Genomic DNA, 10,576 nt, shown 5'->3' with positions numbered 1-10,576 from the left:
TCATCCCGGCCCCCCGATGGCTCTCAGGGTCAGCTGTGAGGCCCTCCACCAAAAGCACTCACAATCTCCCTTCAGGGGTCTTCATTTTCCTCTGCCAACGTACCCGGTGGGCCTTGAACGTGTCTTAGGAATTGTGCTGAGCTGCCTCCCTCTTTCCATACATTGGAAGCCCGCCAGGCAGCCCACTGCCCTCGAGAAGGACGTGGAGTTGGAGCCCTTCTGCTGCTTGCAGGTGAACCTGCCTTCAGCTGCTTGCTGTGCTGCTGTGCAGGGGCAGGATGCAGAGAGGTGGAGGGCAGAGGCCGTAAGGGAGCGTGCCGGGAAGGGTGGCAATAGGTATTTTCAGCAGTCAGCAAATGTGCCCTTGCACAAGGGAATGCGGACCCTCAAAACCAGGCAGATTTGGTGACTCCTTGCGTCCTCTTTGAACTTCAGCATCCCATCGGATGTTGCATCTCCTGAGAGTGACGCTTGTGTCAGGAAGGCAAGGCAGACCTAAGGGTGTGATGAGTGGCGAGGATGAAAGGCCTGGCAGCAAGAAAGGGAAAAGAGAATTGCCTGCCGCTCAAGAGAGCAGATCCTTCCCTTTGCCTCTCCTCAGCACTGCTGACACCACCTGGAGTGCTGGAGTGCTGTGTCCCATTCTGGGCTTCCCGGTACGAGGAAGATGGACCTATTGGCGTGAGGCCAGCAAAGGGCTACGAAAATGGTTGAGGCCTTGGATCATCTGTCAAAGCAGGAGAGGCTGGGCAGGAGCTGGGATTGTTCAGCTTGGAGAAGAGAAGAGAAGAGAAGAGAAGAGAAGAGAAGAGAAGAGAAGAGAAGAGAAGAGAAGAGAAGAGAAGAGAAGAGAAGAGAAGAGAAGAGAAGAGAAGAGAAGAGAAGAGAAGAGAAGAGAAGAGAAGAGAAGAGAAGAGAAGAGAAGAGAAGAGAGAAGAGAAGAGAAGAGAAGAGAAGAGAAGAGAAGAGAAGAGAAGAGAAGAGAAGAGAAGAGAAGAGAAGAGAAGAGAAGAGAAGAGAAGAGAGGGCTCAGGGGGACCTTATTGATATGCATCAGTACCTGAGGCGGTGGAGGGGGCAGGGGCAGGGGAGTGAAGAAGAAAGAGTCAGCTGCTTCTCACTGGGGCCCCACAACAGGGCAAGCAGTAGCAGGCACAAGCTGCAATACAGCAAATCCCACTTAAGCGCACAGAAGACGACTCTTCTCCTGTGAGGGTGGTCAAACATGGGAATGGGTTCCCCAGAGAGCTTCTGGAGGCTCCATCCTTGCAGCCATTCTCAACCTGACTGCACAAGGCCCTGAGCAGCCCCCTCTGCTGGACCCTGCTTTGAGCATGGGAGTGCACTAGACAGCCTCCAGAGGTTCCTTCCCACCTCAGCTCTTCTGCGACCCAGCGCTGGATCCCTCAGGCAGAACCGGCTGTCAGGGACAAGGGAGGAGAGACGATGCGGGAAGCCAGGGCCCAGAACGGCTGCAGAGGCGGGCATGGGGAAAGGGCAGGAGAAGGGGCACTGCTGTCAGTCCCAGGGGCAGGATGGGTTCGTGGGATCAGTCACGGTGAAAGGGTCCTTCCTTGCTGTTGAGCTTCAGGTGTCCGTCATGGCTAAATTCCACTATGGCTGATAGCCATGCTCACCATGAGGAGGGGCATGAGCTGAAGGCAATCTGTGTGGTACAAATCCTCTTTTCAGGCTAAGTTCGCTAGTAACACTGTCCCGTTTAGCACACAAGCTGGACTGTGCATCACGTGCCCTCGCTCATGCAGCTCTTCAGCCCTTCATTCCCCCTCTCCTCGCTCCCTTCTCTTTTTCCAATGTAGAGGTACTTCCAGGAAGCAAATACTGAACGCCATCACACTGCTCTCTAGTGCTTGCTACCTCCATTTCTCAGCTGACCCTCACAGTGCCAGCCTCATGCCTGCTATGGGGGAAATGATCTTGTGTGAGATCAGACTCTCCACATTACGTGGCGTGTCCCACAATGACTCCGCAGGAAAGTAGGCAGCTTTCCAAAGAAAATCCTTCACTGCTGAGCTCCAAGATAAGGATTCCCCCTCTCCTCGCTCCCTTCTCTTTTTCCTTTCCCAGAGTTTCACTCTCTCCTGCCACCAGACTCCTGAAATTTCTCCATCTCTGCCCTGAGAGCTTCCCAGTAGCCCTGTGAAGGCTCCCGCCGCAGGCTTCTGAATTCATCACTGTTGCCTAGCTTTTATACACATTGATAAGTTCCTCCTCAGCATGGTCTTCTCCTGGCTAATGAATCCCCGCCCTGTTAGTCTCTCCTCTAATGACAGATCAAACTGGAAGAGCGGGGTGTTAACACACTTCTGAAACAACCCAGCTAGAATGAGAAAGAGAAGTCATCCTTCTTGGGCTGTCACCATACGCACCATCTGGACACTTCCCTTCCACTCTGCAACCGTTTAACAGGAAAGCTCTTTTCCCCCAGGGCAGGCAGTGAGGTGGGATTGTCACATGAGCAGGAAACTTTCCCACCACAGCTCTTTCTCCTGTGAATAAGTCCACACACACACACACACACACACACACACACACACACACACACACACACAAACACACACACAAAGACAACATTTGAGCTGAGACCCTAAAGCTGGCTTGTACCTTCAAGACAGAAAGAGACATCTTGGGGGCTCTGCAGATTGGGGAGCAGAGAGCAGGGGAAGTCCCTGATGCCTGGAGAAAGACAAGTGCTGCACCAGTCTCCAAACAGGGGAAGAAAGACTATCTGGGGAACCCCAGGCCACTCAGCCTCACGTCAGTCCCTTGGAAGGCCGTGGAGCAAGTCCTCTTCACTATATCCATCCATGGATGGAGGGACAACAGGCGATGTTGTCTCCCTTGTCTTTAGCAAGGTTTTGGACATGGTCTGCCACAGCATCTTTGCATCCAAGTTGGGACGTCATGGTCTGAGGGGGGTGGACCTCCAGAAGGAGGAACGCAAAGTCCAGCGCCTGCATGGACCAATTGCCCTGCACTGGGGACTGACTGGGTGGGGAGCTGCTCTGCTGGACAGGCCCTTGGGGGTCCTTGTGAGCAGCTGGCAGTGCAGCCTGCCAGGGTGGGGCCTGGCACCGGCGCGGGAGGCACTGGCCCTGTGAGCGGAAGCTGAGGGAACTGCCCTTGTTTAGGTGGGACCCAGATGGGAAGGTTTTGGGGGGATCTAATTGCAGCCGTTGAGTACCTACGAGAAGGTGGGAGGATGAGAGCCAGTAGCTAGGCAGGAGTTGAAATGGGTGCCAGCCCCGAGGCCCTGACCTCTTTGGGGACAGCAGAGGTGCAAATCCTATCGACCCCAGAGCCCGTTCAGGGAGCTGATCCGACCCGAGGGACTCCCCTCGCTCCTTCACCACAAGCCATGGGCTTCTCTGAGCGGCACAGACTGGAGAGCACAGCATGCGCGGAGAAGGATTTCTGGGAGGAAAGTCTCCACACTTCCCAGTCTGGGGAAGGAAAAGACTGGCAGGCAGAAGTCTGTCAGGAGTGGGACTTGAACCCACGCCTCCCACGGAGACTGCGACCTGAACGCAGCGCCTTAGACTGCTCGGCCATCCTGACCTCTTGACCAGCCTCCGCTCTTCTCCCTAGAGCCTGCCTGAGCCGGGGAGGGGGGGGGGGATTGATTCAGGCTCCTCCTGTGCGTGGGGCACAGAGAGCTGGCTGCTGGCAGGACCTCTCCCCTTGTGGCGCTGGGCTCTTTGGAGGCAACAGCAGGAGCTGGAGGCATTTCAGAGCAGGGAGCAGAGGGGCCCAAGGCACATGGTCAGGAAACTTCTTCCGGCTGTGAGAATGCAAAAGGGAATTCTTCAATGGCAGAACCAAAGGAACTCGCGGGGCAGGCGGTTCAAGATGCCCACAGTCACCTGCTCTTGGCTCCTCAGGGCTCTGACACTGTCGTAAACCAACGAGGACGCCAGAGGAAACTCGTGGGTCTGCAGGTCCCAGCAGCACGCTTTGGCACCTTTGATTTCTTGCCTGCAAGCCCCGCTACACCCAATGGCTTCAGGCACTGCCACCGCCTCTTTCTCTCTCCATGCATGTGCCTGCTTGGGCACCCATGTACAGGTCCTTGTGCCATTTGGTGAGCCTGGCTCTGTGCATAGGAGACAGTCTTTCTTTGGGCAGGGAGGCTGCCAGTCCCTCCTTGGGCAGATGCAAACCCCAGAAGACCAGGGGACAGCTCCGTTCCAGCGGTGGCCTTGCCATCCGCAAGGCAGCTCCTGCTCTGAAGGCTGTCCCCTCTGGAGCCTGTCTCTGGCTGCCTCTCCCCAGCAGACAGGAGGGGGTGGTTCCTGATGTTTCCTGCCCCACGGCCTTCCTGCTGGCCCCAGTTCTGCCCCTGCTCTCCTGTTCCTGCCCACCTCCAAAGCTGGCCTGGCTGGTGGCTGGGGAAGCACAAGCTGGGCAGAACCTGGCGAGTCGGGAAGCACCACTTCCCCAGCTCCGCTGCTCGTGGCACGGCGTCCTGGGGTGGGCTCAGGCCACCAGCCTTTGGGGAGCAGCCAGATGTCCTCCCCACTGGCGCCACAGCGCTGCCCCTGTGGGGCCTCTCAGGGCCACCTTTTCCTGCCTCAGAAATGGCCCAGCCCCCTGGATGCTCTGGGTGGGCAGAGGCAGTGTGTTAGGGCTGGGAGTGTAGATCAGGCACCGTGGGCAGCCCCACGCCTGGCTCTGGGGTTTTTCCATGTGAACATCCCCTCCCCGCACAGCTTGGAGTGCAAATTGAGCCTGTGGGCACCTCTCCCTTCTTGCACTCTAAAGGAACACTGCCAAGCCCACTCATCCCCCCCGCCCCCACCCACCCATGCACACACACACACACGCACGCACACACACATGCGCGCACACACACACACACACTGTACTCCTCACAGCAATTTTCTGAGGTGTTATTTTCAATCTTCATCTTTAACCTTCCAGGGCATTAATCTTCTGCTTGCCAGGTACAACGTCCAACAGCAGCAGGTTGAGCTCTGGGCCAGGCAGGAAATCCCTCTCCTCTGGCCCACGTGTCAGCAGTGCAGAGAGGCCGTCAGCGTGGAGTCCCTCCTCAGCAGGCAGTCAGCACTGGTCTCAGCTGGGAGCCCGTAGCTGCCCCAAGCAGTCCTGGTGCCATATCAGCAGTTCTCTTCAGCACCCTCACCTGGGGGCCCTGGGAGAGAAAGTGTGGAGCCCCACAGACAAAGAGGCGGGCGAGACCCATCCATGGGTGAGGAGACGGCCCATGGAGAGACTCTGCCAAGAGAAGCCAAGGCGGGTGTCTGGGGAGGAAGGACAGGGGCAGAGCAGAGGCTGGTGCCTCTCCGCCCAGGGCTGTGGGGACTGTGCCTTCCCTCTGTGCTGCTCTGCTCACACCAGCCCTGAGGGTGATCTCTGACAGGGCTGTGTGTCCATGATATGGAAGCCATGGGTGGGCTGCAGTGTTCTTGGCTCGCTCAGCACAGGCACGGATCCCAGTACAGCCAGTGCAGCCGGGAGAATGTCTCTACAGAAGTGCCTGGGTGGGTGCGTTCATGTGGGAAGCAGCAGCGGCGCTGGGGTATTTCCGCTCTTACAGGCCTGGGAGCAGGCAGAGATGCTTGGGGTGTGAAACGTGGAGGAGCGGCCAGAGGCTGTGTGCAGGGAGGGGGAGGCAGGACTGATGTGGGCGCTGGGAGAAGTGGGGCAGAGGCATGTGCCTGCAAGCACTTCTTTCACTGTGATGAGCACAGCCGCCTGCCAAGCGGCCCGTCTCTGCTTGACTCCTGGCCAGCGTAACCTCCACCCTCAACAGCTCTTCTGCTTCAGTCCCTGGCATGCACTTTCACCAAGGCAGGCATTGCTGAAGCCAGGCCTGTCTCTCCTGGGCTCTGGGGGGGTGCCCCATCCTGCCTGTGCATGCACTAAGGGGAGTGGCTCCCCCAGGGAACATGAACTTGTTGGTGAAAGCTGGACTCTTTTCTAGCAGGAGGTGGAAGTGCCTCTGCAGCAGGCGCCTGGAAGAAGAAAAGGGCGCGTGCGTGCGTTGGCCAGGAATCGAACCCGGGTCAACTGCTTGGAAGGCAGCTATGCTCACCACTATACCACCAACGCATGCAGACCTATGCCTGCCTCCTCCTGCTCCTCCCAGGCACCATCTGACCCTCTCTGAGCTTTCAGGACTATCCCAGGAGTCCGAAAGGTGAGGAAGATGTAGCAGAAGGAAAAAGAACAGGAAGCGGCATTTGGATAGGGTCTTTCCCTTCCCCCGTCTCTTCTCCTGCTGCTGCAAAAACTTGCAGATGTTTCCACGTGGGGGGCCTCCCTTCCCGTCACAGAAGCACACACATCTCGGCTCGGGCCGCGTGGGAAAACATGCCCCTTTGAAGAAAATCCACCCCTCCCCATAGGTGAGCAGTCCTCTGTCAGGAAAGCTGTGAGCCTGTGCAGCTGGGAAAGGAGAAAGGTGGTTCCCACACACCCTGGCGATGCTGGGGGAAGCTGAGGATGACTAGAGGGATGGGGGGTGCACTGGGCATGCTGTGCAGCTGGAGGGACTGCGGCTGCGGGGCTTTGTCCAGGGCTGGAGCTTCGTCGCTCCAGGCAGCCCAGAAGAGGACGGTGCCCTGTAGCTGGCAGGATTCCAACCTGTGTGGGGAAACTCCCCTGGACTTCACATCCATTGCCTTCCTCGCTCAGCCGCAGCTACCCGCCCCAAACCTCTTGGCAGCAGTGATCACGTGCCCTGTGCAACGTCATCCAGCTTGCTGCGAGTTTCAGGGCCAGACTGTGTTGGGGTTTTCCTTTCCATCCTTGGGACACACCACAGCTGGGCACCCACAAACAGATGAGCACATTCAGAGCGCGTTCACCACACCTGGGACTCTGAGGGAGGTGTCTCATTTACCTCCCAGTCCCTGCTGTGCAGTGAGGTGGACTGGACAAGAGGCGCCACCAGATGCCCAGCCCCGCGGAGGAAGCACTGCTGGGGAAGTCCCGGAGTTCCAGCTGCCTCCCCAGGGTGAGGAGTCTTTCCTCCCTGCCTGCCTCTGAGGCCTGGGGGCTCTAAGCACTAGGGTTGGGACCTGCGCTGCGAAGGAGAAGTGCCTGCATCCAGGGTTTCAGAGGCGTAACCCCAGGGCTACGGCTGCAGCTCCCAGCGCCTGGTTGTCAGGGTGGCATCTGGGATATGCTGATGCCGGAGCAGCATTTGACTCTCCCTCTGGCATCTCTGTGGCTGGAGGGGAGGAAGGGAAGGGAGCTCCATGTATCAGGTCTCTTAAGACGGAAGAGAAAGCAGAGAGCCCAAGAGCAGGAGCTGAAGAGGAAAGACTGCAAGGAATCCAAGGACCCCGGTCTTGAAGTTTTGAGACAGTGGAAACAGGAGACACACAAACGGCACTGTCTGCTGGCGTGGCTGCCCTCCGGCTCTAGAGAGCTGGAGAAAGAACTCAGGGGAGGCGTTAGGAGGGGTGAGCTACGTGGAAGGGCAAATGGTGGGGTGAAGGGAACCGGAGGGACGTAGACGAGTGGGGGGAAAGAGAAAGTTTGATGTCCGAGAATGAGCCACTGTAGAGGTCTGCCTGTGCACGGTTTTGTCTGGATGGTGACCACAACCCAAGTCAAGAGGCTGATCTTGCTTGAAATCCAATGTATGGCTCCAGGGATGCATAGGAGGCATTTCTGTCATTTCCGTGGCCCTGGTGCAGTGTTAGGGGCAGCTGCTGGGCTGTCAGGGTCAGCAAAAGCAAGGCTGCACTGCAAGGGAGTTTCTGTCCTCCCCTGCAGAGGCAGCTCAGTGGGGCAAACACAGACTCCTCCCATGTGTGATGCGCAGGAGACAGTGTCAGAAGGGCAAACCAAGGGGGCCTCAGCTTGGGCACACAGCCTTTGGGCTTCCTGGGGAGACATTTTTCCTCCATGGGCCCAGGCCCAGGCTCAGGCCCAGGCAAGAGGAACAGAAGCCCCCTTGAGCCCAAGCGCTGGTGCTATCAGTGTGCAGGAGCGGCAGGGAGGGCTCTGCAAGCTCCCCACCCAGATCCTGGGGGGAGCAGAGTGGCGCAGCGGAAGCGTGCTGGGCCCATAACCCAGAGGTCGATGGATCGAAACCATCCTCTGCTAAGGCCCTTTTTTCCCAGTCCCCTCCCAGCTGAGGCCTCTCACTTTGCACACTTCCACCAGCACTCCCCTCTGTGCGGTGCTCCAGGGCTGGTGGCAGTTGTCCTGCTCCTCAGCCCCTTGCCTGTGCTGCTCCTGCCCTCTCTTTTGCTTTCTTAGCATCTTCTCTCACCTTCTCCTTTGCTTTCTTAGCATCCAGACCTCACAAAGTGCGCCTGAGGAGCAGAGAAGGCTGTGGATCACCAGGCAGACAGGAACACAGAGAGGTCCCCCCACAGGAGTGTGGGTGTCCTGGGGACAAAGCTGGTTCTTCCTTCCCTTCAGGGAGCTAAACCCCCAGCTTCCTGGTGGCAAGCGGGGACCTTCACCGCTGTGCAGGTGGAGAGGAGGTGAAGGCTGGTGCTTGTTCAGCGAAGACAAATCCAGCGGTCTGGAAGACCTGGGGGATTTCTCCTTCCTAGCCTCTTGGCTGCCACTCCCATTCGTAGGTCAGCCCGGGGCAAGACTGAGCAAGCTTTCACAATGGGCACGTGTGCACGCGCGCACACACACACTCACACAGAATACACACCCATGACCTGGCCACATGTATGAATGCAGACAGAGAGCAGTGCCTTCATGAGCACCCACAGAAACACCCACTCACGCTGGCGTCACCACCACGAATGGCCCAATCCTTTCTTCCTCGTGGGCTAGTCAGGACTGCAGTGCCACAGTGGACACCCCCTCCTCTCCTGATTCACACGTACATGCACACCTGCAGGTCCCTCAATCCCCAGCCCAGACCATAGGTCCGACCAGAGTCCCTGCCTGGGCCATGAACCCTGTTTATCCACCTCCTGCTCCAACCAGCCAAATGAGCCAAGGAAAACTTCTTTGCATATCTCTGAGATGTGACACAGGAGGCTGAGGTTGGACCTGCTCCTCATGAACAGGGAAAACTTGGCCGGAGACTTAATAACCAACAGCAGGAAGAGCTTTTACTGCTGCAACGCTGTTGCTACCCTTGTTATCCCTGACTGCAGCAAGGCCTTTGGCATGGTCTCTCAGTATCATTGGAGCTAGTCTGCTGAGTTGCGGAGAGGAGACCTGGATGCTGACTTGTGTGGCAAATGGGCTGGGCTGTCAGGCTCAAAGGTTTGTGCTGGGTGGTACAAAGGCCAGCTGGTGGCTGCTTCCCAGTGTCGTCCCTGAGGGATCACTCGGGGTGCCAACGGGCTTTAACGTCTTAAGGGGTGACCTGGACAGTGGGACAGAGGGTGCTTGTAGCACATTTGTTGGAGAGACGAGTCTGGGGCGGGGCCAATGCAGCCGAGAAACTGGAGGGCAGCGCTGGTAATAGGAGAACCTCGACAGGTGGGAGAAGGGGGCCAACAGGAACCACCTGCAGTTCAACAAGGGCAAAGGCAAGTCACAGGAGCACGGTATCACAGAACCGTTGAGGTTGGAAGGGACCTCTGGAGATCATCTAGTCCAAACCCCGCTCAAAGCAGAGCCAGACAGGGCAGGTTTCCCAGGACTGTGCCCTGGGAGGTTTTGACTATCTCCAAGGGTGGGAGCACAGCTTCTCTGGGTAGCCTGTTCCAGCATTCAACCACACTCACAATAAAACAGCTTTCCCTTCTGTTGAGACGGAATTTCCTCTGTTTCAGTGTGTACCTGTTGCCTCTTGTCTTGTCGCTGGGCATCACCGAGAAGAGTCGCACTCTGACTTCTTTACACCTTCCCATCAGATACTTGTGTATGTTGATAAGATCGCCCCTGAGCCTTGTCTTCTCCAGGCTGAACAATCCCACGTGTCCCAGCCTCTCCCCCTATGACAGATGCTGCAGTCCCTTCTTCATCTTTGTGGCTGTTTGCTGGGCTTGCTCCTGTACGTCTATGTCTTTCTTATGCTGGGGAGCCCAGAGCCAGACACAGCACTCCAGATGTGGCCTGACCTGTGTTGAGTGGAGGGGAAGGATCACCTCCTCTGCCTGGTGGCTACGCTTTTCCTGTTGCAGCCCAGGATGCTGTTGGCCTTCTCTGCCATGAGGGCGCATTGCTGTCTCATGTTCAACCTGCTGCCTGCTCGGACACCTGCGTCTTCCCCTGCAAAGCTCCTCCTTGCTGCTCAGAGCCAAGCCTTTACTGGTACATGGGGTTACTCTTCCCCAGGTGCGGCACCTTGCACTTCCCTTTGTCAAGCTTCATGAGGTTCCTTTCTGCTCATTTCTCCAGCCTGCCAAGTTCCCTCTTGGTGGCAGCACCAAGATGCGGGGAGCCAGGGCCCAGAACGACTACAGAGGCGGGCATGGGGAAAGGGCAGGACAAAGGACACCGCTGTCAGTCCCAGGCGCAGGATGGGTTCAGTCACGCTGAAAGAACAGAGCCGGAGGGCAGGGAAGCAAGGAGGACCAGAGTGCATAAAGCAATCTACCCAACAGCCATGCACGGGTATAAAAATGCAAACACGCTGAGGAAAGCCACCAGAGAAGCA

At 57.4% G+C, this 10,576-nt stretch overlaps 3 non-coding genes across 3 annotated transcripts; 1 reads left to right on the top strand and 2 right to left on the bottom strand.

Moving 5' to 3' along the window:
- Positions 1 to 3,496: 3,496 nt before the first annotated feature.
- Positions 3,497 to 3,579, bottom strand: TRNAL-CAG (transfer RNA leucine (anticodon CAG)). The gene has a single exon. It is a non-coding gene; the product is annotated as a tRNA-Leu (tRNA).
- Positions 3,580 to 6,021: 2,442 nt separating this feature from the next.
- TRNAG-UCC (transfer RNA glycine (anticodon UCC)) lies at positions 6,022 to 6,093 on the bottom strand. Its single transcript has one exon. It is a non-coding gene; the product is annotated as a tRNA-Gly (tRNA).
- A 1,935-nt stretch (positions 6,094 to 8,028) lies between these two features.
- TRNAM-CAU (transfer RNA methionine (anticodon CAU)) lies at positions 8,029 to 8,100 on the top strand. Its single transcript has one exon. It is a non-coding gene; the product is annotated as a tRNA-Met (tRNA).
- The last annotated feature ends 2,476 nt before the right edge of the window (positions 8,101 to 10,576 follow it).

Source organism: Dromaius novaehollandiae, chromosome 10 (assembly GCF_036370855.1).
Source record: "Dromaius novaehollandiae isolate bDroNov1 chromosome 10, bDroNov1.hap1, whole genome shotgun sequence".
In the NCBI taxonomy this organism is placed as follows: Eukaryota; Metazoa; Chordata; class Aves; order Casuariiformes; family Dromaiidae; genus Dromaius; species Dromaius novaehollandiae.
This window is presented reverse-complemented; position numbering and strand designations above follow the sequence as displayed.